This window comes from Thermobia domestica, chromosome 4 (genome assembly GCF_964235325.1).
Source record: "Thermobia domestica chromosome 4, izTheDome1.hap1.1, whole genome shotgun sequence".
NCBI lineage: Eukaryota > Metazoa > Arthropoda > Insecta > Zygentoma > Lepismatidae > Thermobia > Thermobia domestica.
In genome coordinates this window covers 193540879-193568389 of record NC_137457.1, presented here as the reverse complement: position 1 = coordinate 193568389, position 27511 = coordinate 193540879, and the positions used below count along the sequence as shown (strand labels likewise).

At 38.0% G+C, this 27511-nt stretch overlaps 2 long non-coding RNA genes across 3 annotated transcripts in view; both read right to left on the bottom strand.

Moving 5' to 3' along the window:
* The window catches only part of LOC145683421 (uncharacterized), a 199349-nt gene that overhangs the window by 110526 nt on the left and 61312 nt on the right, over positions 1-27511 (bottom strand). The window lies entirely within an intron of this gene.
* On the bottom strand, positions 18011-25989 carry LOC145683420 (uncharacterized). The gene is made up of 3 exons (XR_014131086.1): positions 25791-25989; positions 22609-22746; positions 18011-18079 (listed from the first exon to the last, which is right to left on the bottom strand). It is a non-coding gene; the product is annotated as an uncharacterized LOC145683420 (long non-coding RNA).

The following is a 27511-nucleotide window of genomic DNA, read 5'->3' as shown; positions in this document are numbered from 1 at the left end:
TGTCTTTGAACACAAGTTTCAATGCTTTTAAGACATCATTTGTACTTTTAGATTTTAATGGCATAGCCCATGCATATCGACTGAATACATCTATCACTGTAAGTATATAACGATATCCATCATTAAATTTATGAAGAGATTGAAGATCATTAATATCACTTTCCCACTCATCATCAATGTTATTCACTACATAGAAATCTCTTTTAAAACTACGACGTACAGGTTTGTGTAACGTATATGTTGTTTGTTGCAGTAACCATCTTCTTATACAATGTATAGGAATTTTCTTCTTTGTAGCTATCCACAGTTTTTTAACAGTTGAAAACGAGGCAGGATGTGAAGGGTTGTAGTAAATCTTGCTTAACTGTTTGTTTACGGTTTCCACCTTGACCATACTGGACGTTTACAGGCACGTTTCCTTTTCCTTATAGGAGATACTACTTTTTCCTTTTCTTCTTCTTCTTCTTCTGCTTCTTCTTCGTCGTCTTCTGGAAACGATTTCAGAGGTATTTTTTCCCTTGACGATGATGCTGTTGGTGATGCTTTAGTTCGTCGTAAAATATATGACAAACGTTTTGCATTTCCAATAAGTTCTTGAGGTGTGTTATTAGAAGATAAATAATTACAAAATTTCTCCCATCCCGGTGGATTTGTGTGTTTACGGGGTCGCGACACATCAGAAATTAAGTCTACAATGTGAGATCCTTCCAGTTTATCACCTCTGATGTAAACAGTTCCTTTATTATCCCACGTGATATTATCATCATGTTTCATTCTATGTAGTAGTAATTCAGCTCTTTTACGAAACATTTTTGGTATAGATAATAATATTTCTTCTTCTACTTCAGGCTTCTTTGATTTAGTTGACGTAATTGAAAGTGTCACAGGTTCTTCTTGTTTTCGTATTAAATGTAAATATTTTTGAAGAATATTATTATATTTATTCCACTTTTCTTCATCACCAAGCGATGATAACTGTAAAATCTCTTGCATTTCTTGATCCAGATTAGATTCACATTTCTCCACTGCTGATGATGTGATGCTGGTGTTTGTATACGATTAAGAACTTCAGGTGGAACTAAAATCATCTTCTTTGCGTGTTCCATTGCACTAACGGAATAGTAAACTTGATAATGCACCAGTTAAAATAGGAGCTAGTATTGCCGGTAGGAATCCACCCTGCTGTTGCACTAATAAATGCTTCTTCTTCTTTTGGATGGAGTTTCATTTCTTCACAAGATATCGAAGCGTCCTCTTGTATCGCTTTAATCTTGCTTTCTGTGTCTTTGTAAGAGGAACCTTCCCTTTTAATACATTATAACAACATTCGCAAATACTTCGAATCACTGAAGAGTCTGCATTGGCCAGTATAGCTTCACGTAATTTAGGATTTGCTTTGCTCAGCGTACGAAGAAGATCTCAGTGTTTTACTCTTGGAGACATATTGTCAGAATGAAGAAACAAAGTTTAAAACAAACATTATAAACACATCTTCTTCTATTTCGTTGGAACATAAACGTAATGATAAATATCATCAGGAAAGATATTTGTTTGAAAACGAAGTTCATCTGGCGTATCCTGTTTTAAATCAATAAACAAATATCCATATGGTAGCTTGGTTGTATCGTTGAAACTTTCTTGAAGAAATTTTGGATTCTCAGGAGTTAGTTGATAACTCAAATGTTTAATTTGTGATTTATCTCTTGGATTTTTAAATAATACGACATAAGAACAATTCAAGCTCATATCTCTGCTTCCTTTTCCCTGATAAAATATGTTTTGTGTAATAAATAGTACACTAAGATTTCTATGATGAGAACCCTTTGTAAAGAAATCAACTATATTGCGGTTCACTTCACACATTTGATCATCAATAATAATAAGATGTGGTCCAGTTTCAGGTAAAAAGTCTTTTGTTCGAGGTAATCCTTCAATAAATTGTACTTTTGTCGAAATTTCTCTGTATGCATTTTGCCATTCTCCATAGTACCAATAAATATGACGAAACGATGTATTAACCATACGTGATAAATTGGACAGGAATCATATTACAAAGGAAGTTTTTCCACATCCACTTGATCCGGCAACAATACATGAAAAGGGATGTTTCCACGTCGTGTCCATGTTAAAGAGTATGATCATTCTTTCTTCATACGTATATTTATAAAGGGTCTTATTACATTTCTCTTCTTCTTTTGTTGGAAGTAGTGTAGCCATATGGAAGAGTATCATATGAATTTTGTATTCTAGGTCGTTTAATATAATTTATCTTATAAATTTTTGTTTCGGGCATGCTGACAATAGTATGGTGTTTCCTGCGGCAATTTTTTTTTCTCATTGGTAATTTTGACTTCCGTGGGACGAGATTCTTCTTCTTCTTCCGCATCCTCTTCACTATCTGATATCATTTTCTTCATTACATGAAAATTTAGGTGTTTTGAAGATTCATAGTTTAATGAAAAGCCCCGTATCTTGCATACTTGAAACTCCTTCTTCGTACTGGGATCAAAAATACGTAATCCGTAGTTCTTGGGTCCAGCCGAGACGTATTCTGAAATATAGACCTCTTTACCATACTCGAGTACTTCATTTGTTAAGTCGCCTAAAAATAAACCAGTTGGAATTGTAGTTTCACCAGGTTTTTGCGTATAAATGACTGAATCAGTATCAAAATTCAATATTCTTTCTTGCAGTTGTTCTAAATACTTGTACAATTCTAATCTTGCTTGTGCTGTTGTGTATGCGGCTATGACGACGTTTACTGTTGGTAGTGAAAATGGAACTTCATCTGTGTATTGCCAATATACATATATCATATCGTCATTTACTGGAAATATTTGATGAACGTCTATATCATGAGATGTTAATTTCTCATATAATTCCCTTGGATCATTAATAATGCTTACATGACCCATGCTCTCACGTTGTCCAAATTTTCCCCAAAATGAATTTAGCATTAATTTAGCTACACTTCTAAGTGCTGGATTATGTTGAATTTTATTTTCATCGAGACGTATTCCTTCCTTTTCATAAAATTGCTGAATGTACTTCTGCTTTAGATCTGTTTTACACCATGATGGCCATCCACTTGCTTCCGTTTTTGCTTTCAGGAAGCTGTTTATGTACTCTGCAAATAAGCCGCCACTTTTTGTTTCTTCATCATATTGAACAACATCATATGCCCAAATTTCATGAATATCTATTATTTTGTATCCTTTTTCTAATACTTTTCTTACTTCATCTGCTACCCATGTTCCATGTAGAACTCGCTCTGCATCGCTGTGATTACAAGATGACTGGTTTAATTCATCACAGCATGTACGAAAAAGTGGAAACATCAATCTATCATTTGACTTGTAAGGAAGAACTGGATGTAAGAGATTTTTTGGAGGTAGAATACTTAGTTTAACTAATCCTTCAATTTCTCTAATGGTGGGAATATTTGAATCTCCAGGCAGATAGATAGTAGGATGACGAATTGGAAACTTCTTAGTCTTACAAATATGGGGGTACAACGAAATAACATCTTTATATTGAATGGTTTCTCCTTTAGATTCTTGTGCTTTATGATACAAACGTATGGCATTCACACGTCCTTCATAAAAAGGGTCACGAGGATTTAATGGTGTTTTCTATGTATACGGATGATTAATAACATACTTCTTAATCTCTTCATTTCCTGCCAATTGTTTTTTTTTAAATTCACAGCCCCATATTTCATGCACTTTACAGCCAAAATCTTTTAATTTTTGGATTGTCTTCTTTGTTGCTTCATATCGAAATTCCATGGTATCTGTAGCATTGTTATAGATGGGTTTATCTCTGTCGTTAGGGTAACAGTAGATACAGCCATGTGTAAAATCGCCTTCATATTCCCACACGTGTATTCTTCCTGTGTTGGGATCTGTCCATACACCATCTACTTTCATTGATGGAATTCGTTTTTCCTTACTACGAGCAGCATTGGTAATTTGTATGTTTCTTGTATTTTCTTCCCAAGCTACCCATTGTACTCCTTCAACTGATTGGACATCTCTCCATCGATACCCGTTCTTTGGTATGATACCAATCGTATTTTCCTTTAAGAAATTTCTACGATATACCAAATTACATGCACTGGCGATTGTAATGCATTCAAGTAAAGGATTTACATTTGTTTCAGATTCAGATGTATTCGTAAAGGAAATACATGCTTGGCGTAATACTTCAACATCCTGTACACAATATTTGATGAGTTCCTCTTTCATTTTAGAGGTATCGTTTCGATGTTCAGTATACCATTGGAGAAACTTGCGTGTTTCTTCTACTTTCATGCTATCTGCTCCATAATATTTAATGTCTGGAAATGTACCTTCGTATGTTTGGTTTTCACGTCGATTGAAAAAGTGTGGGAAATATCCTTTGCACGATTGAAGACCAAATGCACCACCTAATTTACTTAAGGGCATAGGAAGAAAGCTTAGTGAATCAATGAATGTTACGTTCCCTATTTTAAGAGATAGAATTTTCGCCCCATTCATGATTACTTCTGGAGTTCAATTCATCTTCTCAACCATGGTCTTAATGATGAAATGTGCATCATAGCCCTTAGAATTATGGGGTACACATGTTACTGATTTAATGTTTGGACGACGTTGCTGAAGATGTTTTAGAATGTCTTCTATTACATTTTCTCCGTCAAATATATTTTCTCGTTTTCCACAAACGATACAATTATTTTTGATATCATTGTCTTCACAACATCTGTAACATGTATGCTGACTAACCAAGACATTAGGTATATGCTCATATATGTTTGCGTCCTCCTCTTCTATTTTCGTATCTTGTGTGCACTCAATATCATAAAACACAACCATAGCTTTCTTCACCACGATAATTTTTTCATTGGCTTTTTTTATTTTCTTCTTTCATTCACTTTCATGTATCATTCATGATTGGGTGGTACTATAGCATAGCAAATGTTGCAATAAGTTTCTCCACATACGTGAGAACCTTTCTCTTTTACTACATAAATTTTCAAACACTGGGCACAACATTTCACAATGGAACATAAAGGCTTTCCATTTTGATACGGCGCTGACTTGTGATAATCATAGCATGACTGGCCATAAAATTCTCGATTACATTCATTGCAAGTAATATGAGCTTCTTTAAAGTCACATGGTGGCTTCTGATGACATCGATAACATAGAGCTGCACAATGTTTCAAATGTTCATGTTTGTTTTCATATTTCTTATGACAGCTTTCGCAATAATAACTACACCTAAAACATGCTGTCAAGCTTTCAATGACGTTGTAATGGTTAATTATGAACAGTAAATATAAAGCAGTTCTCTCGTTATCACTTGGTGGTGCTTCAAACATAACATCACTTCCTGAAAAGCCCCTATATACTGTGATTTTATAATCCTTTAAATATTCCTGAAATTTACGAATTTCAGGAATTCCACCACCATGACTAAGATCTACACCGGCAGCTTCACACAGGTCTTCTGCTTCTTTTTCTATGATATATTTACTTTGAGTTTTTACATATCTATTTTATTCAGTTTGATTTCTTCCCTTGTATTTTTCAGCCCTATGGCAACTACGATTGCATGTGCTAATCATCTTGTGTCTTTATTCTTAATTGTGACAATACCACGTTTTGCCTTTACATATTCTTCAGTATTCGTAACATGTTGTTTTAATCCCCCTTGTTCTCTCGGCATGCGTACATGATGAAAATTCACGATGCAATCTTCATTTATAAGAAAAGCCGCATTACTTTGCAGTACTTTCTCATAACTTGTCCATAGAACTTCTGCTGAGAGATTTCTTGCTTCTCTTAACGATAACCAAAAGGGCGGTGTCCTTCTCTCTCATTTGTGATTGTTATTCCTACGTAATCATGCTGGTCCACATCACGTAGCATATAATCTATTAAAGCACGTAGACTTGTTTCAATTGCAGTAAAAGGATTTTCACCTGCACGCACGTGGGCTAGACGGAATCTTAGCATTGTACCAACCATATTGTATCTTCTGTATTGTCTTCTGCGTTCTTCTATTATATGAAATCTATTGTTTTCATCATTACGGCTGTAATTTCCAAATCCTACTTGTACATTTGAGTTTCGTTCTGCTTCAAATACGGATAGCAACTCGTCCATTCTTTTTTCTATTTCGTGAAAATCGATTTCTATTTCTGTATGTTCTGTATTAGCCTCAGCTAATATTTCCATAATTGATGGGTATATTACTTCTTGCTGATCATCTTCTTTTTCAGGATTGGGAAATAAATTGGTAATCCATTTTTCTAGCTCAGTTTCGTAGAACTCATCTTCTTCTGTCTTCTTCTTCTCTTCCTCATTGTACGTCTCTCCTATTATTTGGGAGAACTTTAGATTTAGCAATTCTTCTTCTTCTTCTTCTTCTTTTGTCCTTTCTTCCACGTTTTCTTCTTCTTTTGCTCCTTCTTGTAACCATTTTTTTAATTTGGGCAATACGTTCGGAAGCTTCTTCTTCTTCTTCTTCTGTTATCATTCTATTACCTGCACTTTCCAATATTTCTAATAGTTGTTCTTCATATTCTTCTTTTTCTTCTGCAATTTGAATTTCACTAGCTGCATCTCTTTATTCTTCTTTTTCTTCGGTATTGATGATCATCTCTTCTTTTTCTTCTTCTTCTTCTTCTACGAGTTCTTCCTCCTTTTGTGTACCTTTCTTCATTTCATCATCTCCTTCCTTCCTTTCATGATGATCATCTTCTTCTTCTATTCCGATTACGGTATCTATTTCTTTTAGAAGAACTTGCGTCTCTTTATTTACTACAAACTCCTCTTCTTCTTCTTCTATGTCGTTAATAAATGCTGTAATCTCTTTTAATAACTCTTGCGTACACGTGTTTTCCATTTTTCTCCCCGAATGTATATACGTAATGAAAAACAAAAATTTTCCAATATGTACATGTAAATACTGGATATATAAGTATTATTTCAAATAGAATATAAATAAAATCGTTTTAAAAGAATATATGAATAAATAAAAAAGGCTATATATATAAGTTATTAACAATGGAATAATAATACCGGTAAGGATAAGGAAAGTCTGATACACTTATCCTTTTTTTGTATTCAACCTAAAATAAAAAAAGAAATAAACTGGTTACTTATAACCATATTCCAAATAAATATAAACAGTATATATACACATAAATTTCAATTCATTATACGGAAAAAGCAGAAATTTCAAGGGAAAAAATAGCATACCTTTTAAGTAGTTAAAATGAATGAATGCATTGTTCAATATCCTGTTCCCACCAGTTGAACTTTATGATGGAAAAACACAATGTACGTGGATTTCCTCTGGGTTCTCCCGGAGCGTTCACCTGTGATGCGTGAGGCACCGTGTTCAAAATCTGCTCCAGACAAATGAACTTTATGGTGGACAAACACCGTATGAATGGATTTCCTTGAGAGTTCTCCCGTTTCCTCCCACTTTCTTCACTTCATCATTTCTCATCATCACTTTCCCTCTCCACTAGTCTAGTAGTCAACTATAGGACTAAAACTCATAGATTTCATTTCTTTTGTTCTCTCGTTCCACATTTTTTATTCTATCATCATTACTTAAAGGTGAAGTGAATCGATGTTCCAGGGGGCTCCCCCAAGCACATACTACAGACACATATAACATTTTAAGACATAATATGATTTAACATACAATTAAATGTACTGTAGCTTTTATCATTCGTTTACCAGGACTGTAGGTCAGTCTGTTAACTACTTACAATACGAATCATCAAAACATTTGATAATGTTATCTTATCTGTTGCCCTTGAAACTAAACCATTTTAAGATGGAGTTCAATGTGCTAGCAAACAGAGAAAGAAAGAGACTAGCAAAACAGACATTCACATATATGTATGTATGTGTCTGTGTTTTTTTAAATGTTAGAACCTGAACGGAACTATGAATAAATACACTTGTTCTTTCAACTGCCTTTATAACTAAATGAAGAAAGAACATATATATATATATATATTTTTACTTATCCATTTTAATAAGAACGACCGCTATCACAAAACACACACTACAGTTTTAGGCTGAAAACACAATCAATTGGTCGGCTTCAATCGTGATAACTGAAAGCAAAAACACACACTACAGTTTTAGGCTGAAAACACAATCAATTGGTAGGCTTCAATCGTGATAACTGAAAGGACTCTGATGAAGATCCGGTAGCCGTCCAAGAGTCTTTGCGGGGGGCGAAGGGGCAGGGCTTGGGAATCCAAATTAGCTAACCAATACAAGACGACTAGAAAAGGCATGTTTTCTCATGAACTTATAGCTGATGATAACCCTAAAAGGCCAAAAAAGGCATGTTTCATCTTGTTTCTACATGAACATAGGCGTCCAAGACTATGAGCATAGCAACAAACATTTTCCCACGAACTTCTGTGGTAGCCGTAAAAGGCTACGAACATAACAACTAAAGGCTTATCAAAACTTGCCTCCCAATTCCAGGAAATGATATCGATTTACTTGTCATAACAGACATCATCATGTGAATATCCATATAACACATTTCACATCCTACGTTTTTAAACAATATGATATGCTATGAGAAGCTTCCGCTATTAGAATATGCTCAATCATTGGAATCCATTCGCAGGAGGTCTGGGGAGAGGAGTGTATAGGTATGTGTTTCGTTATGAGACTCATATATTGTTTCTTGTCCCACGTCTTAAAAAAATCGTGAAATACAATATTTACCTTAGCAACTAAGTTAATTTCGTGAGAAGCTTTGATCATTTGAATATCACGTCTTCGGTTCATAATCTACAGACACTTTGTGGGAATAGGACCAACGGGCTAAGGAACACGATTTTGCATCGGTATGTGTTTCGTTTGAGACTCATATATTGTGTCTAATCCCACGTTTTAAAAAAATCATGAAATATAATATTTAGCTTAGCAACTAAGACCAATTTCATAGAATCTGCTGAGAAGCTTCGATCATTTGAATATCATGCTTTCAGTTCATAACCTACAGACATTTCGGGGGAATAGGTCCAAGGGGCTAAATCGCTTATGCTCTTTGGCTTTCCAGGAGGAGTAGGGGGTGATGGGGGTTCAAATAACTAGACAATATAAGTTGAGAACACTTATGTTAGGCGTCCAAGACTATGAGCATAGCAACAGCGGGTTCCCATCACCAAAATTTTCGTAGCCGTAAAACGCTATGAACATAACAACTAAAGGCTTGTCGAAACTTGCCTCCCAATTCCAGGAAATGATATCGATTTCTAGGAAAACAAGATCAAACTTTGCTGACTGGACCTTCTATCCAGCCTGTGTTCTATTTCTGAGAATTTTACATTGGACCCTTGATCCAAATTTCCCGGATTCCTCGCGGAACACAACGACAGTCGGGCCCATGAGCTTTCCTGATGCCGAAATCGCTTCCTGGACTGTGTAAGAATGTGTCATTTTTGATTCCGGTCTTACTTGAGTTTCGACATTTTTTACTCCACGTTAGAGTTCGTGGTGTTAGTAATTCATAATTTAATCCACTTTGATCAAGATTCACAATTTGATCAAGATTGTAGTTACCCTCTTCAATCTCCCGCCTGATTTGTTGAATGTAGCTGTCGAATTCGTTTGAACGTTTCAGTGCTTTTGTTCTGGCTGCCATTGTCATGACATTTGTGATTTTCCTAGAAATTCAGTTCATTTCTCTCAATAGTCGGGAGATCCAGAATCAAAATGCCTTCAAACCAGTAACCCCTAGATTCCGCGATTGTACCAAAGCTTTCACTGCAATGTCCTCTTTAGTGATCCTGAAAACGTTCGGAGCAGCGAGTTGATTTTTGCTCCATGCTTTGACAGATTCTCGGCGTTCTGCTAGCTTGGTCCGCTTGGATGCCTTTTCCAGGAATAGTTTCATCAGAATGATGTCACTTGTGCAGATGTCAACTCTTGCTATGCATTTCGCATCCTTGAATTTGCGACTACTGAATGCGTTGTTATAATCTGCTATAATGTCCCTCAATTTCGTTTCACTCTATGATCTCCAAAATGCGGTTTCCTGAGAAGAATTTGGTTCCAGGTAGTTGTAATCAGGATCTCCTTCGGGACCCGAAGCAGTTCCTTGTTGACTTGATGTCGTGTCCAAGGGCTGGATTTGAGTATTGTCTTCGAACGTAACATAAAAGTCTACGGTCATTGTAATGTTCTGGACAACAGAGGGAGCTTTCATCTCTCCCTGCCGAGTTGTCATCGTGATATCAAGTTAAATATTATAACATCCACGAGAAGATAAATAAGTAAAGTCATGAGTTCGTCTCGGCACGCACTCATCGGTGAGCGATCTCTCCTGCAATTGGCTTCCTTTGCTATAAACTTTGAATAGAAAACTCAAATAAACACCATTGAATTCGACCCCCAAACTTGCAATATAATAATAATAATAATAATAATAATAATAATAATAATAATAATAATAATAATAACCCCTAAAACTGCTGCTGTCTTACAGAGTTGGAAAATGCACCTAAAATATGGGTTTTTGCAGATATGTCTACTGACGTCCCCGTATATCTCGCGAATAGGATAATGGCAAAAGTGCACACTGCCAGGTTCGTAATGTACGCCCTCAAGAACCCCTAACTCCGTTGGCGTAGATAGCGGTGCAAGAAAAGTGTAGACATCAGAAGAAACCTACAAGCTCCCTGGTCTTCAATGAAACGATAGCTAAAAAAAATGCACTTGCGAAAATCTGTTGAGTTGAATTTCAGTTTAGCGTCCCTTTCAGCAGCGAGGCTATGTGAGACGTGGACCTACTGATTAACGTGGAATCCGAACCACAAGAGCTCCCGCCGGGAATCGAACCCGGGTCTCCCGCGCCAAAGGCGCGTACGCTAACCGCTTAGCCACGGAGGAGCTCTGCGAAAATCGGGAAAACACGCACAAAGTTGTCCGTTTCAAGCGTGTGAAAGTTAAGTTTGTACCGCAATCTATTAGCTACCTGTTGCGGTTTCTGCATTGACTTTCTAGAAGGAAGGAACCGTGGTAGTACAAGTAATATACGGTATGTGTTTGCGCATCCATCGTCTGCTGAGGCTTGATTAGTGACGACACCTTGTATATATGTCAGGGCTCCGCGAATGCAAGCTAGAAGAATTGAACCGTTCCTTTCGCGCATTTTAAGAGAATACATACGTTCCGTTTTATTAGCTTTCGTATATTTCATTTTTATTTTATTTGAGTGACAGACAAAAGGACGAAGAAGATGAGTACCCAAGTAATCGTTTCAACAGAAAACTATATGAATGTACAATTCTGTATTATCTGTCAGGAAAGTTAATGTACACATATTTTTCGAGTCTGGCATTCCTGCTCTCCATCCGTGGAGAGTATGAGAATTAAATCAATCAAATGTTTACTGAGGGGCAAAAAGAAAAGTTTAATCTGAATAAGACATTGCAGAGGGACACAAGCTGTGAATACGAATAGTGCATAGTGTAAATAAAGGACGACACCGAAAGAGAAAGCCAGAAACAGCTGTTAAACTTAGAAAAAAGAGTAAAAATTGTTGAAGTGGGAACATAAAACACAAATATAACAAATACGCCGACAACTAAACGTTCACCATGCCATGATCTTGGTGTAGTGGTTAAGGTGCTGGCTTACAAATGCAGAGGTCGCCAGTTCGAATCTTCGGTGAGGATATTTTTAAAAAAATTTGTTAATAATACATGCACCTCATGAGAGATGGTAAAAGAGGTCGTATTTAGTTTTTCGTAGCAATTATTATTGGTAATGTATAGTACTGATAATACTTTTTGTCTTTGCGTATTGCTTTTATTCTTTTCTTCATTTCAAAAGAGAAGAATATCCGAACAAATGCCACCAAGATTCCTCATATTTTGAATGTAAACGCCATTTGCAATTAGTAAAGAATAAAAATTGAACGTTCCGATGTAGCTGCAAAAAGTAAAAAGAAAAATATGGAAGTAGACCATACTCATGGTTATTAAAATTACAATTTCTACATGCCTTACACCTCCCGACCACGTTTCTACGTTAGCAAGTAAGAGGTTTGTGTTTAGGTCAGGCTGGTCAATACGTTTTGCAAAGGGGCCCGGTTTAGCTCTGAAGCACCACAGGTGCGAGAAGGGAGCAAAACACTTTTTCTCTCTCCCTCTGTGTGTCTATTTATCTATCTATCTGTATATATATAACGCTATTTGTGAATGCCATAACCACCCTAATTTTCAGCGGATTGAGACGAAACTTGGCACAAACATTAATTGTTGAAATATCTTCAGTTCGTTAGCCAGAATAATCAGACAAAAATGTTCAAAATGGCGACCCTTTAAACTCTTAAAAACTTCCAAGGGAACCAAATTTCGCCCATAAATGGGTATCGAGAGAACGGGAAATTGTAGTGATGGGAGCAACGTTGGACAGTATGCACTCATAGTAATCAGAAAAATAAGCGATTTCAATGCAAAATGAACGAAGAGTCATTGTCATGGGTAGTCATGGAGCCACGGCAGAGCCGTCTTTAGACAAAATGTCGATAACTTATATCGAGAGAACAGGAGGTGATAGTGAGATGCGACCAACGTTGGACACCGTGGACCCATAAGGTGCATCGAAAAAAATAGGGGGGCGGGCGCCAGCCAGCCTTACTTATTTCCACATAATAATATAAAATTATATTGTCGAAATACACACACGAGTTAGTTAGTAATATTTCATATTATTATTATTATTATTATTATTATTATTATTATTATTATTATTATTATCGAGAGCGTCTTTTCATTACGTGTGCATGTTTGACATGAAGCCAAAGAGAAGATCCATCATTCGTAGAAAGAATAAGAGTAGTCAGTTACTTTAACTGTGAACGACAGCGAAAAATACGAAAAGAGTGATTACCTGTAGCCAGGGGCGGATACAGGGGGGGATCGGGGCGATAGCCCCCCCAGAAGAGGGAACTTTTTCATTTTATATATATATATTGTTACACAGTTGTGCCTCGAAGTCCTAGGCCGGACTCCAAATTATAGGGCGAGACGCCCGCGCGTTTCAAATTGTGTGTGCAGTAAGGGAAAGAGAAATAGGGAGAACGGAGTCAGGTGAGGTCCAGATTGAATTATCAACCTGATGCCTCATTGACACCAAACCACACGCATGGAATAGTGGTATGACCCTGGCTTTGATTTTACTCAGGTCACAGAGCCGGGTCCTAGATGTAATATTTAGGAAATACCACGCAAGTGATAAAGACATGCAATCTATTATGTAGTTAGAGTTAGGTGTAAAATAAACGGTAAAAATAAATGTAAAATCGTAATTTCAATCCCGGCGTGATAGAGAAAAAATCATAGAAAAACCTAGAAGTCTTAACCACTATTGAGCATGCGCGTGAAGAAGTCTCTCCCATGCTCGATGAGGCTCGTGACGTAGCGTTCGAGCTACGTCAGAAACTGGCAGAAATGCGTGGGACGTAACGCCTATATAAACGAGGCTTGTTCGCCACTCCGGTTGATTCTACGGACGGACGGCTAACAGTGAACTTCGCTCTGGTTAGGGACGGTCTTCAGAAAAATCAGGTATGTGCTAATTTTTTCTAAGTTCCCCCTCCACACGGGAAGAGCACTTTGAGATTGTTTAGTGATCAATATGAGTTTTATTTTCAAGTCCCATCAATCTGAGACCACATTCCCTCTTCGAGACTTAACATTTCTTCCTTTCGGGCCAATGCAAGTTGCGATGTACAAAGTTCACACTTTACTATTTTCAATAACTCGCGGTTTAGCATAAAAACCTTCTAGCACCCATTGAGTATTATAGGGTTGTGCTCCCACTTGAATAATGTAGAAAAACTTCCAAGTTGTAACTCCAAGTAACCGATTTTGTTAAATTCATCTGTATTCTTATTTTTAATTTTTTTTTAATAAAAAGTAAAGTGAAATGGTCTCTTTGATTTAGTCAAGCTATCCCACCTAATTAGATTCAACTCACAGTCTTCATATGTTACCTGGGTTTCGATTTTTCCAGTACCAAGCTCTACCACTAATAGTGCATTTTCTCATCATCTTCGAACCAGTAAGCCGACGACGTCTTCGAAACCGAGGCTAAAAAGGGAGTTGGACTCCGAACCAACTTTGTAATACTGGGTGGAGAATGAAGAAATGATCTCAAATACGATTTCACAAAAGAAAGTGTACACAATTGCTACGCCAATCCCAGAACCAAAACATCATCATAACATTTTATGGTGTTCGGTGTTCGCCGGGTAACCAACTGTGTGTTCTTGAAACGCTAAACAAATCTCTGGTGCTCATTCACTTTATAGGGGAACCAACTATCTCAGTTGCCTTAAAACGCGAGTTTAGCAAATCGGGAGTGATTTTTTTTACCGAAGAGCTTTCAATAGATAAAAGTGAAAAGTGTACGCGAAAGTTTTCTTTTGACTAGTCAAGTGGTGTATCAGTAACATGTAGAGTCAGTAAAGTTCAGTGGCGTACTTAGCCTAGGCGGTGTTCAGCCTTTGACTCTGATATACAAATATAATTTTTTTTTGCCGCTCTAAATAGTGCATTTCACATGTAGTGAAGTGGCGACGAAAATTTTTTTATTCTCAACTTCTCTCGCTTTAAGTTGTTATAAGTCAGCGGAATAGTTGCTAGGTTCCGCAGAGCGAGACTCAGTTCACCTCACGACGTTTTTTGTGTAGTAAGGGAAATGGAAAATCGGGACGCGAGTGTAAATATGAATTCAGCTCTTGTCTCATGTACTTGCAAAACTTTAAGTCTGCTTATGCTTCTGCTCGCTTTGGTAAGGTCACAGTCAGTTTTATCTCTGGTCAACAGAACCTCCCGTTTTACGGGATGAAAGTTCGACTAGTTTGTCCGGCGATAAGTGGCTAATACCTTTACCACTTATTTGGGGAGGATCACAGGCAGTTTATCTCTAAGACAGCAGAACCGCCCGTATTACGGGATGAAAGTTCGACTAGTCTGTCCGGCGATAAGTGTCTAAAATCCTTTCCCATGCAAAGCTTGGGGGTCACAGGTATCTTATTCTCCAGGTCCAGCAGGGCCCCTCTGTAATAGGGGTGCAAGCCCGACGGCTGCCTGGGAATAACTGCCTAAAACTCACCTTTATGCAAATGCAATATCAAAAATCAAAATGCAGGTACATGAACCAATGGTTGGATGATCGAAGTCCCCCTTGTGAATTTAAAAACAAAATAGTTTTAAAAAGAAAAAAAAATTTTTTTGAAGTTAAAAAAAAAAAAAAACAAATTATGTTATAACAGAGGGGGAACCATTACACTAATGTGTAGCCGCCTTGAGTGTGATGAAATGGCGCCAAAATTCTCACCATATTCAATGCCGCTACGCTGTGAAGAAAACAATAATGTTGGGGTTGGAAATAATATTTTCCCTTCTATCCTTGGAGGCCGGAAGGAAAACTTCGGCAGCTACACAGTATGAATGTGTCCGAGCCTTCGCGATGGGCGGGAGAATACTGCGCCCTAAATTTTGTTGTAAAAATATATACAAGAAAAGGAAGGAAATATCCGCCCCTTCTTTTGTAACTCTTGCTCCCCCCTTTCTCCAAATTTCAACCTGCTCAAGCCACTATATTTAAAAAAAAAAAAAAAAAAAGAGAAAGAGAGTACTCGCGGAGCTTGAACCTAGGTTTAACCGAGTTAATATAAAAAAGGAGCTCCTTACTTCAGAAACATGAAGAAGTTACACCCAGAACTAAATCATATAAGTAAAACCGTACGGTGGTTAAACATAGGTTAAGCACAGTGTAAAGAATTCGCTAACTAGTGGTATTGGGATCTCGTAAAATTATAAATACTATTGGTAGTAATGATAGTACTAATCAGTAGTACTAAAGGGTTCAACAATAAACCCAAGAACAAGGTAATTGGAAGATGATAATTTACAAATGTTATTACTCTTTCAACAGACAAAACTTCTGGTTGAACACCAAAACGATCTGGTAAAGTGTATAAGGTCAAGTAAGTTATACTGAAACCCTCATAAATACTGCTTATCTGCTTGACGCTTTAAAAAATATATATATAGGGGAAATAATTTCAGGATGGCTACGGCAAATACTACGGCTGTATCACCTAAGGTTCCTAGCATCAAAATTGATAACTATGGCGGAACCCCGGGAGAGTCCTTGGAGGACTTCCTTCAAACCTTCAAATTGGCCGCGAAGTTATATAAATGGAATGATACTGATTGCATAAAGTACCTTGTTGCTTACTTGTACGGTCCTGCACGCGATTTTTATGAAATAAATTGTGATGAACTACAAGCCCTAACTAAATTTGAAGACGCAGAACAGAAGTTGCGCGCTGCTTTTGGAAACACTGATCAATTGTCCGACAGTTATGCTAGCCTTCATAATAGAATGAAGAAACCGACCGAAACATACTCGCAATATTACTATGCCATGATGAAGCTATGCCAACGTGTTTCTCCGCATATGAGTGACGAGGATAAATTCCAGCATTTATTGCGAGGTTTACCGGCTGATGCCCTTAGTTATGCCATTGAAAAAGGGTGTGACACCCCGGAAGAGGTAAAACTGGCTCTAGAACGGTATGAAAAAGCTCGAGTACGCTCGCAGTTGCGTCGAGAACAAATCTCTTTGCCATCCACCACTAAGCCACAACAAAAAGAAGTAAAGACCCAGATAGCCAGGAAGATTCAACCCCCAAAACCCAAATTCTCAAAATTGCAATCTGTGTCGGTCGAAAAGGCTCCAACTCGAGGCCCCTTGAAGTGCTATAGATGTGGACGACCGAAGCACTTGCGTGCTCAATGTTGGGCTAAAACTCATATTTCAGGGACACCCCTTACTGACAAAGCCCCTGCAGTCCGCCCACAAGAGCAAACAAACACCCGTGATATACAGAATAAATGGAACCCTAAAGTAAATGGAGGAAGGCCAAACACCTTCGGCCGGACTTCACAGGGTCCACAAAAATCGACAGTGACTACAAGGAATCAGACTAAAGAAAATAATCCTTCGGTTCCACCAAACAAGCAGAAATAATAACCGATTTTTCTTTTTTCTGGTGAACATTTTGTCAGGTTTGACCAATACTAGTTAATCGCTAGTATATAGAGGTAAGGACAAATTTGGGTAATAAATAAGTTAAGGTTAAAAATAGAATAAGGTAGATTAAGTGCAACCCGACCATGGCAGCACCAAGGTCCAATGTTGTGTTTTCCCTTTAATTATAGAATTTATATTCTGACATGGCACATTTCTGGGAAGAAAAGGAATTCCTACAACTGGATAGCGAGGACGCGGAAATAAATGAAAGTGTAAGCCAAACGAACAATTTTCACATTGCTCCCGCTTATTTCTTCGCGCTGGAAGGCCTTCAACTAGCGCCCGGACTTCAAATATACAAGGAACTATCAGTTTTGATAGTGCCCCCACGGACTAGCCAACAGCTACTAGAGTTGGATCCCATAAATTATATTTTAAAACCCTATATCACCCATGATCAACTTACCCCAGATCAACAAATTACCGCATGGCTTTATGAACAAGTCCAGTCGCTAGAGTATGACCAAGGAGAATGTTATTTACATGAAGCGTTAGGCGAAATTAAAAACAAGATCCCAATGGGATCCACGGTGTTCGTTTATGGCGAGCCGACGGCAGCCGCCTTAAGAGAAGCATGCCAGGAATGGTTTATCCTGGACCTTAAACCTTTGATTAATGTTTCCTTAGACCAGTTGCCTGACCCCATAGTACCCTGGCCCCTTTCAGAGCACTTACAAAATCATTTTGAATGTGGAATCCAACAAGTACTAAAATTACACAGCTGGTACTCGAAAAAGATAGAATCACCCTCCTGGGCGGATCCATTTTGTATGTTAGAGGACCTAATTTCCGAAGGAGAAGGAGAGCGGTAAAGCCATGACAAAGATTAATACTTGTGATGAACCATAAGATCCTCCCACCTTACACTTCATATGTACCGCCTTCCTCTTCGATAAATTGTGGATGATAACGGCTCCTAGATCCCCGATCTGGAAAGAGATAGGAGAGAGGATTACTCATTTAAAAAAAATAAATAACTAAATAAATAAGTAACTAAACAAATTAAGGCATGACATAATAGTAATAAGATTATTAGTAGCTAAGTCTAATAGAAACAGACAACTATCCCCTATAAGTCACAATTCATTTACGATGACCATATAATTATCGTTTTATCTTTCGTAGAGAGGTCAGACAGTAGAAGGTCAGTCTCCGGACAAGGTTGTAAGTTAAAACTTTTATCACTTAGCTGTACGCCCCATGCCGCTCTTCACTCGCATCTCTCAGCGGAAATATTTTGCAAAATCCTTTGTGGCTCAAATTCTATCTTGCATAAATCGACAACTGCCCCCGGACTTGGTATATGTCCATTTATCCGTAGATTTCCTGGAAGCCCTAGAAGTTATCTGCCTTAGCCTAATATACCGACAATTGTCCCCCAAAGCCCTTGCGGATACGGTGAATAATTTAACGGATCAAACAATAGCCTATCTTAGGTATGTCCAGCATCGCTCGATGGATACAGGAACGCTGTTCTTGTTGTCTCTCTCCGGGAACGGATATTCCTACGGATTCCAATTCTGGAGATCGACGCTGCCATATCACCACTAATAGAGGTAGTGTCATTCCCCTACGAGTGTGGACGTACATAACATTGTGGGAAAGAAAACTCTGGGATAAGCTATTTGCATTCATTCCCTCCCGACAAGCTTCCAAGATACTTCCACCCTTTTTTCGATACTATCTGCGACGCTATCTTGCATTTCGATATTGTCAGATAGGAAACCTTATCCTTTTCAAGGGATGGTTGAAACTTTTTGGTTTAAGAACCACGCGTTGGATGAGAAGTGTGTACGCTACGTACGGGTTTGCATTTCGCATATTCCTGGTAATGGGAACAAGTGATGCAACCCTCCAACTGCGAGTCGCCTCCCGACCCGTCACATGGAATGAGGTTTTGGAAGAGGAATACATTTCTTTTTAACCGGTACCTTAAGGCAAAGAACCCCTAAATATATAAAACCCACGGTCAGACTATACGTGATTACTCTACCTTATTAATATTAAACATATCCCTGTTGATTTGACACAATAGTTGATGGTCCAATGCAAATAAATAAATAAGGCATTATTATCATACCGTCGTAAGCCGGGTTTCTCGGCGATATGTTATCCTATATAATTGTTTCTGTTTATTGTTTCTTTCAGAAAAATGTTAATTCGTCATTATCTTTTTGTTATATTGGGAATTGGAAGTTCTTGTCTTCCATTATCCAACCAGGAAAGCGTTCTTCCTGTACTTGCGAATGCAGGAGTGTTTTGGGAACTACTAACTTCTCAGGTACCCTATCATAAGTTAGCTATATTGGCTTATACCATACCCATATACAATCTACCTCAGTTGCATGATGAATTCAAAACTCTTCAGCAAGCGTTCACTTCCGGTTATTGCGATCAGACTAGAGAGGCGTCTGAACATTCATGTACATTGTTGCAATCAATTGTAGAAATCCAAAAGATCACTGACTTACAATTGCAGCAAGAATTTCTTGACCTCACAGCATTTCGAACAGATAAAACAAAACGTGGTTTAGATTTCATTGGTAGCTTTCTCTCTTGGTGTTGTAACACTGTGTCGAAAAGTACCTTCCAAAATTACGTTACCAACCAAAGAAAGATGGGTGAATTGTTGAATCAAATAGTGGATCAAATACATTCAGATCATCATAACATACTATTGACTCGAGACTCTACAAGAAATTTCTCTACCCAAGTGAACAATGCTGTACATTCAATACAGGATAAAGTGAAATCGCTTCAGAAGGCAGTAAATAGGGTAATCGAGCAAGTAGCTCGTAATCATGATACCGCATTGTCAGTGCAAGTTCTCACCCTAAGCAAGCTCCTTGCTACGCTCCAATACGAGCGCCAACATAAGGACATCCACACTGCTTGCATTGAGGGAAGTATGTCGTTAACAGCAGTTAACCCCAAACAATTAGCGCGTGATTTACAGGTTTTAGCGCTTCGACTTCAGAAACAAGGATATTCATTGGCTATACCACAATCGGAAATATTTCGCTACTATAATTTACGTACAACCACCTGCCATTTTGTAGGAAATAGTGTGACGTTGATTGCCAAAATTCCAATCACTCGTGGGGCTCACCCCATAAAATTATTCCGTTTGATTCCATTACCATTTCACTACCAAAATCAAACGTGCAAGGTAATACATGAACCGGCCCTACTGGCTACTAATTCTGAATATGAAACTATTTTAACCGACTACGATATTATCACGTGTTTGAACAGACCTGATGGACTTTGTAAAATACCGGAAATAACACGTACATCTTTCCAAGCTCCGAATTGTATCTATCATTTGTGGCAAACATCTTCGGTCGCGGAAATCAATCAATTTTGTGCATTTACTTGTTATCCACACGTACAACCCATTATCACTCCCTTGAGTGAAGACACCTATCTTATTACTAACCCTCCCCGTCAAATGACCATGATATGCCCAGACAAGAGTGAAAGTCTTAAACAGGATCCTTTTACTCCTGGGTCTCTCAAAGTTAGTCTGCACTGTAAATGTGCATTGGAAATTAATTCTCAATTACGAATTCCTCCCCCTTTTCCCATGCCCCAAGGACTCCATCATGGATCCTGCCGTCAAGCGTTTACTACCCTTAACTTGGTTACCCTTAGAGACTCTTAAATTACCTAAAAATCTCTTAGGTGAATTGGAATTCACCGACCTTAATGCGACATTAAACCAAAATTGGTCAGTAAAGGTAACCTACTATGAGCCGCCATTACAATCTCATAGGCTAACCCCCATCGCACTTCCCCAAACAATTAAAGTATCAGATATCAGTGGCAGACCGTATCTTACGATTTTGTTCGTATGGAACACTGTTCTTACCTTATGCATGATCTATATGACCCTTCGTTTAAAGAGCACTCTGTGGCCTCTTCTGCTTACTTACCCCCAGCCGGTGAAAGCTCAAGGCATTATTCATGAGATAACAGAACCACTACTTTATGCCGTTATTGGAATAACAATTTCGGGAATTATTCTATTTTGTTGTTATAAGACACTGTGTCTTCGAGTTTTTTCTGTTCTTCGAAACCCCCCTCCACCTACCTCCCAACCCCTAGAGGAACCCTCCTCGAGTCAAGACCGACGTCCCCCAGCCCCTCCTCGTAATACTAATTTATGACTAGCAACGATCACGTTACTATTGCTCGCTACTGGTGAGGCGCATGCTCTAGAACTTTCGACCCTTGCCCATTCTGGCGTGATTACAGACAGTGATCCGCATGTTATCCTTTATGATTCATCGTTACCACTAGTACTTGAATTTCTATACGAGTCGTTCGTACCGCCCGATGGACAAAACATTTGGAACAAACTACCTCCAAATAATCTAGAAGTACTCATGCAGGATCATAATCAGCAAGGCTATGCCTTTGTCTTTGTCACGAAAGTCCACGTTAAGCAAGCTTGGATTACTACTTCACAGCTCCAAACCTTTCTTGGTAACTTAAGGTTAGCTCAACATGCGTCAATGATTCCATGGAAAACCTTACGAACTGTTCATAACATTCAAACGTGGGATCAATTGGTTGCAACATGCTTAACGAACTCTATCACCCCTACCTTACTCCCCCCTGATTTATTACTTAACTTGACTTATGAATTAGAACACCGGCTTAAGACAACAGAGTATGAGTTAGTCATACCCCCCTCAGATATTTCGATTCTCTACTCGTATAAACTTAGTGAATGTATCATTGCGCCTACACAAGTCATCATGGCTATTAAAATTCCTTTACGACAACGCGGAACTACCTTACAACTCCAACATTTGCGTATTATTCCTTTCCAAAGGAGTAAGGAAGTTTGTCATGTGGATCTACCTATCCAACATATAGTAACCCGATGGCCGTCCAATAAACTTATGACCGTAGATTGTGATTTTTCAAAGGAGACCATTTGTTTAGCCCGTGAATTTCAACCGCACGAATTCTCCATCATACCCTGTCTCCTATCGCTGTTGCACTCAAACTCTTCGGCCATTCGCGACAATTGTCCTCTGAAATGCAAATATTTACCGTCGGTTGACCTATTTCATCGGTTAAATTTCACTACTGTCACGATTCTTGCCCGACGTGGATTGTCGATTCATATTTCATGTCCAGAAACGGACATTCCCAATATGATGTCCCCAGATGATTATGGCAGTTTTTTGATAAATCTTGGTTGTAGATGCTCTGTGCGACTACAAGGGGTTGTACAACAATCTATTTATCCTTGCATTACTCATCACGTGGAAAAAGCACGTGTTGTAAAACTAATTCCTGTGCAATGGCTTCAAGACATACCAAGTGAGACCGTACCTTTCATTTGTCACCCATGTACCCTTCGTTCAGGATTCCCATATTCAGAACCTAGGTTAACAGATTATTCGACAATGTTTATCATTAATGTAGTATTTATGGTAATTACCTTGGTCATCGGACTGTTGTCTGTTATTTTTACTGGCATTACACTGCGTAGACGTGCTCTAGTACGAGCTCGCCGTCGACCTTACTATCAGCAACAATCGCCGCCACGATATTTAAGTGTTACTGGATAAAACCAAACCTATAAAATACATAACGCAATTAAACACTGAACAGTGGCATACCTCATATTATATTATGATAGGACTAGAATTACAACAAGTTCAAAAAAAAAGGGGGGCGCCTATCCCCCCATCTCAACATATCACTCTCTCTCTCCAGATCTCTTTCTTTTAGGAACACTATTATATCTTATTTTTTTTTATTGTCTCCTCCTCCTCTAGCCACCATGGAGCCTACACCCACACCATCTGCGCCTGGCCCATCCATGGACGCTCTACGTGATGAAAATGTTCGATTATCAACTTTTACTGACTGGTCGGTATCTTTTATTTCGCCCGCTTCGTTAGCACGCGCTGGATTCTATTTCCTCTGCAAACCAGATAGAGTAGCTTGTATATTTTGTAATTTGCAGATTGGTCTTTTTGAACCAGGGGATGATCCGACTGAATTGCATCGTCAGTGTTCACCTTCTTGCCCGCTTTTACAAAATTTTCCTACAGGTAGAGACGAATGTGGCCCCTATCATTGGACGTATATGCCCAATTCCCGCCCAGAGCGTCTCTCATCCTCACAGGGGCAATCCCTTGCCATCGCAGGTACTTCAGAAATCACAATAACTGGACCCAAATATCCACACTACACTCTCGAAGAACAACGATTGGAGTCCTTTTCCTTGTGGCCCCCTGCGCTAGCTCAAACTCCACAGGCATTAAGTCGAGCTGGTTTCTTTTATGCGAAAAAAGGAGACCAAACTATCTGTTTTTTTTGTGGTCAGGGCCTTCATCGGTGGGAACCCACCGATGACCCCTGGGTGGAACACGCGCGTTATGCGCCCCGCTGCGCTTTTCTCTTACTTCATAAGGGCCAAGATTTCGTCACTCGCGTGTTACAGCCGGCATCCCAAGATCAATCCCAACCTACCCCACAACCAGTAGTATTGCCAGATACTGAGATCCCGGTCGCCGCTAATGAGGTTGTTGAAAATTCCGACCACCCCACAGACAATCACACCCCCTCCCCTCAAAATTCCCAGTGTAAAATTTGTCTACTTGAAGAAGTACAACTGGTATTCCGACCATGCAATCATGCCGCCACCTGTGTTGCTTGTGGACTGGCGGTTACACAATGCATTGCCTGTCGGGCACCAATTACATCAGTGATTCGTATTTACATCCCCTAACGGGTAGTTGACCCGCTTGTGATTGCTTTGTGCTTCATTGCTACATATTATTTTTCCTCAAATTTCTTTTGTATATACTCTTCCCAGCCATTAAGTGCTGTCAATATATTTGCTACCTGAATTTGCTTCCTTTTCATTACCTTATATATGTTGCCTGACATTTGTTCACCTCACCTACCAGGCTCCTCATATATATTGTGTAGTCTTAGTTTTATTATTCAGTATTGTTTCTTTTTATTCATTACACTTTTCAGCCTTTAACGTTTATTGCGCTGAAGTTCTAGGTTTATTTTATTTTATTTTTTTTTCTGAGGAGTCTGGGCGGGAAGGATTATATACATATAGATATGCATAACTAAAATATATAAAACAAAAAAAAAATAAATAAAATAAAATAAAATAAAATAAAATAAAATAAAATAAAATAAAACAAATATTGTACAATGATATCAGATATAATCCAGTAGTAACCAATTAAGTGGTACAATTAAGTGGTACAATAACTTTTAGATATTACTTTAGTTATCCTTTTATTTTTTATTCACATCGTAAGTTAGTTGGATTTCTGCTTACTGAGGATTTTAACTTTGGATTTATTTTTTTTTTATTATAGTTAATTGTTCTTAGTGAATTCATTTGTGTTATATAGATATAGTTCATTTGTGTGTTAATATAAATTAAGGACTTTCGAATTTTCGTAAAACATAACGAAACTCTACTCAGAATAAACACCTAGACTTTCAAAATTTGTGGCCCCCTCCATAAGCGGCCCTGTTTGATCAATGGAAAACACCACAGTTGACACATGTTAAATCCAAGTCAAACATTCCATGAGAGTGATACACAAACTTTAGGACATAAATATACAAACGGGACAGTAATTATCCTTGTAAGGGAAATAACATGTCAAAATAAACAAACAAACGTGTACTCTCTGAAACTTAAAAGTTAATCAAATATCATTGTGCTTTACAAATTGTTTTTTTTAAATTGCTCGCGGATACTTCCTCAAAACCCGTCTCTCAATCAGCGTTAAAAAAAAAAAAAAAAAAAAAAAAACTAAAAAGGAAATCAACTCTTATCAGGTGACGGAAGTGCATCCGACTCAGGATGATGGTTGCGCGAAAAGTCAACAGCAAAGAATACACCAGCATTTATAACAAGCAAATAGATAAATAACGAATAAAATAGGAAAATGACGTCACGACGAAATGAATAACAATAATAAGGTTGCCTCATAAACCATCACGATTGGGATAAGCCATAGTCTCAGATAAACAATTGACTCTTAGCGATTCCTGGTTCGAGCCCCTAAGGGATCCCTTCTTTTGTCCTATATCTAAATTATCGCTCCTCACGAGCGCAAGTTTGTACTTGAATTGGTTATGTAAAAGTAGGCTAGAATCAAATACTTTCAATAGACATTTAGTGGATCACATATCCTCACTACCTACACTAGAGGTCCTGAGTTCGAGCCCCGACATATTCCAGTCAAAATTAATATCGTTGTAAAAATGGTCTCAATTACCGGAGGTGATTGGCAGTTACGAAATTGTAGATCACGTTGTAAGGAAACAGATAAGTCGGAGATCGAGTCCCGACTCAAGCACTTTTTGCATGAGTGACAACCACGTAACCACGTTTGTTCCCCCTTAGGGATCCACTTACTAAAATCACAGATTATGCAAATCGCATTTTGTATAATCACTGTTACATTGTAACTTAGGTCACTCTCTTTCATTGTAGTTTTTCACTTAATTCAGTAATAATAACAATCAGTATGGGATACACCCAGGATATGAACTGAGATTTCATTGACGTGAAGAACTTGAAATGCATGTTTCAAAAATAACACACTAACAAGTCAAGGAGATAGTACTTACCCTGTAACAAGAAAACCTCCCCTTAGTGTCTTTGGTGACGTACGTCTTCTCTTCTCCTTCCTTTGTGTTTTCCGAGCAACAGATGGTATGTATACTCCAACAAGCTGAAAAATATGAACCACAAAGTTAAGATCTTATTTAAACTCGTTGATTATCATACTCAATAAAAACAATAATTAGCCTCATACTTAATATTTCAAAAATTAAATAAGATAGCTCTCCTTCAAAACCCAGTCACGCCTTGACTACCAAGTTCGTCAAATTCGACTAATAAGTAGCTGGGACACTACACTCAACTTCAGGTTCCCACGTCCAGCCTATAATGCTATGTGTGTGTAGGAGAATTTTTTTTTCGTTTCAGGTTTTTCCTTACAGAAGCCGAAGTAGCAGAACCGGCCCAGGTAAAAAAGCAGTGGAAGGACCTACACCTTGGAAATAACTGAGTATTCGTTTTCCTTTTATACTTCTGTTAAAAGTTATAAGTTTTTAATCACTTGAGTATCAATTTGCTTTAAAAAAAAAAAAAAGGGGGGGGAATTTGACATTTTCCTTTATTATTCTTCCTAAGTTACTTACAAAAAAAAAAAAGGGATGCAATATAATGGATACATCACCATGTGCCCAAGATAAGACGGCCTCCTCTGAGGGACTCATTTATCTTAATTAACCTTATAGAATTAAAAACCCTACAGTATTATTTTAAGAAACCTATAACGATTGAGACAACAAATTATTAGAGATTTAGCGAGACACTACAATTGTGAAAAAATAATATGCACGTTAACTGAGCATTTCTCAAGTGCTGGATTGCCCCATTGTGAGATACGTCTTGTCTTGAACACTATGAGTACTTAAGGTGGAATAAAGTGTAAAGCTAGAAATGCAGTTCCATTATGAAATTTTGCATGTTTAAAGTTATATCAGTTCTCCTTGATTGTGTTTTAGTTCAATTAGTTGCCAGAACCTTTTATTAGTCTGCTTTAGATAAGTTACAAGTATTGTTTTTAGTTAAATTCATTAACAAAATTTTGGTGATACTCTGGAACTAATTTTCTTAACTAGCATATTTGCAATGGTATAATTAGATTTAGTTAAATCTTGTTGAATCTAAACTCTGAACATTAGTTCTGTGGTTTACGCAGTAACCTAGAATAAAATCTCACCATAAAGAAAAGGTAGATAATATTAACATTCCAAGGTATAAAAGATTGTATACAATAGACTTCTTGTACTCATGCATGAAAATCTGAACGACTGACCACTTCTTGTCTTCTAAATCAGAAAAACAATGCAAATATACTTATCTGACAATGCTGAGATGTCACTGGTCTGAAGCTGGCTTCTGTAACAGTATACTAGATGAATTCTCTCAGTTGCGATGCAAAACCCCCTTTTTCCCCTCTCTCCCTCCAAACATTCGTCAGCTGAGCTGATAATTTACCAAGCCACTTGTCAGTATACCAAGCTGTATAATTAGTTCACTTCCGCCACGCTGGCTAAATTCAAACTTCCTTTTAATACTCTAGTTCTCAACCTGACTACAGCTGAAACAAAAGATACGGCAAATGTATGTCAATATGGCCATTACGTCCTGACGTGTCATAACACACTAGGTATCGCCCCATCTTGTAAAGTACCTTGGTTTTATTCACCATATGATTCATCACCCATTAATCATAACAGTAAGTGGAAAGAATATTTAACAATGCAGTTTCCTCCAT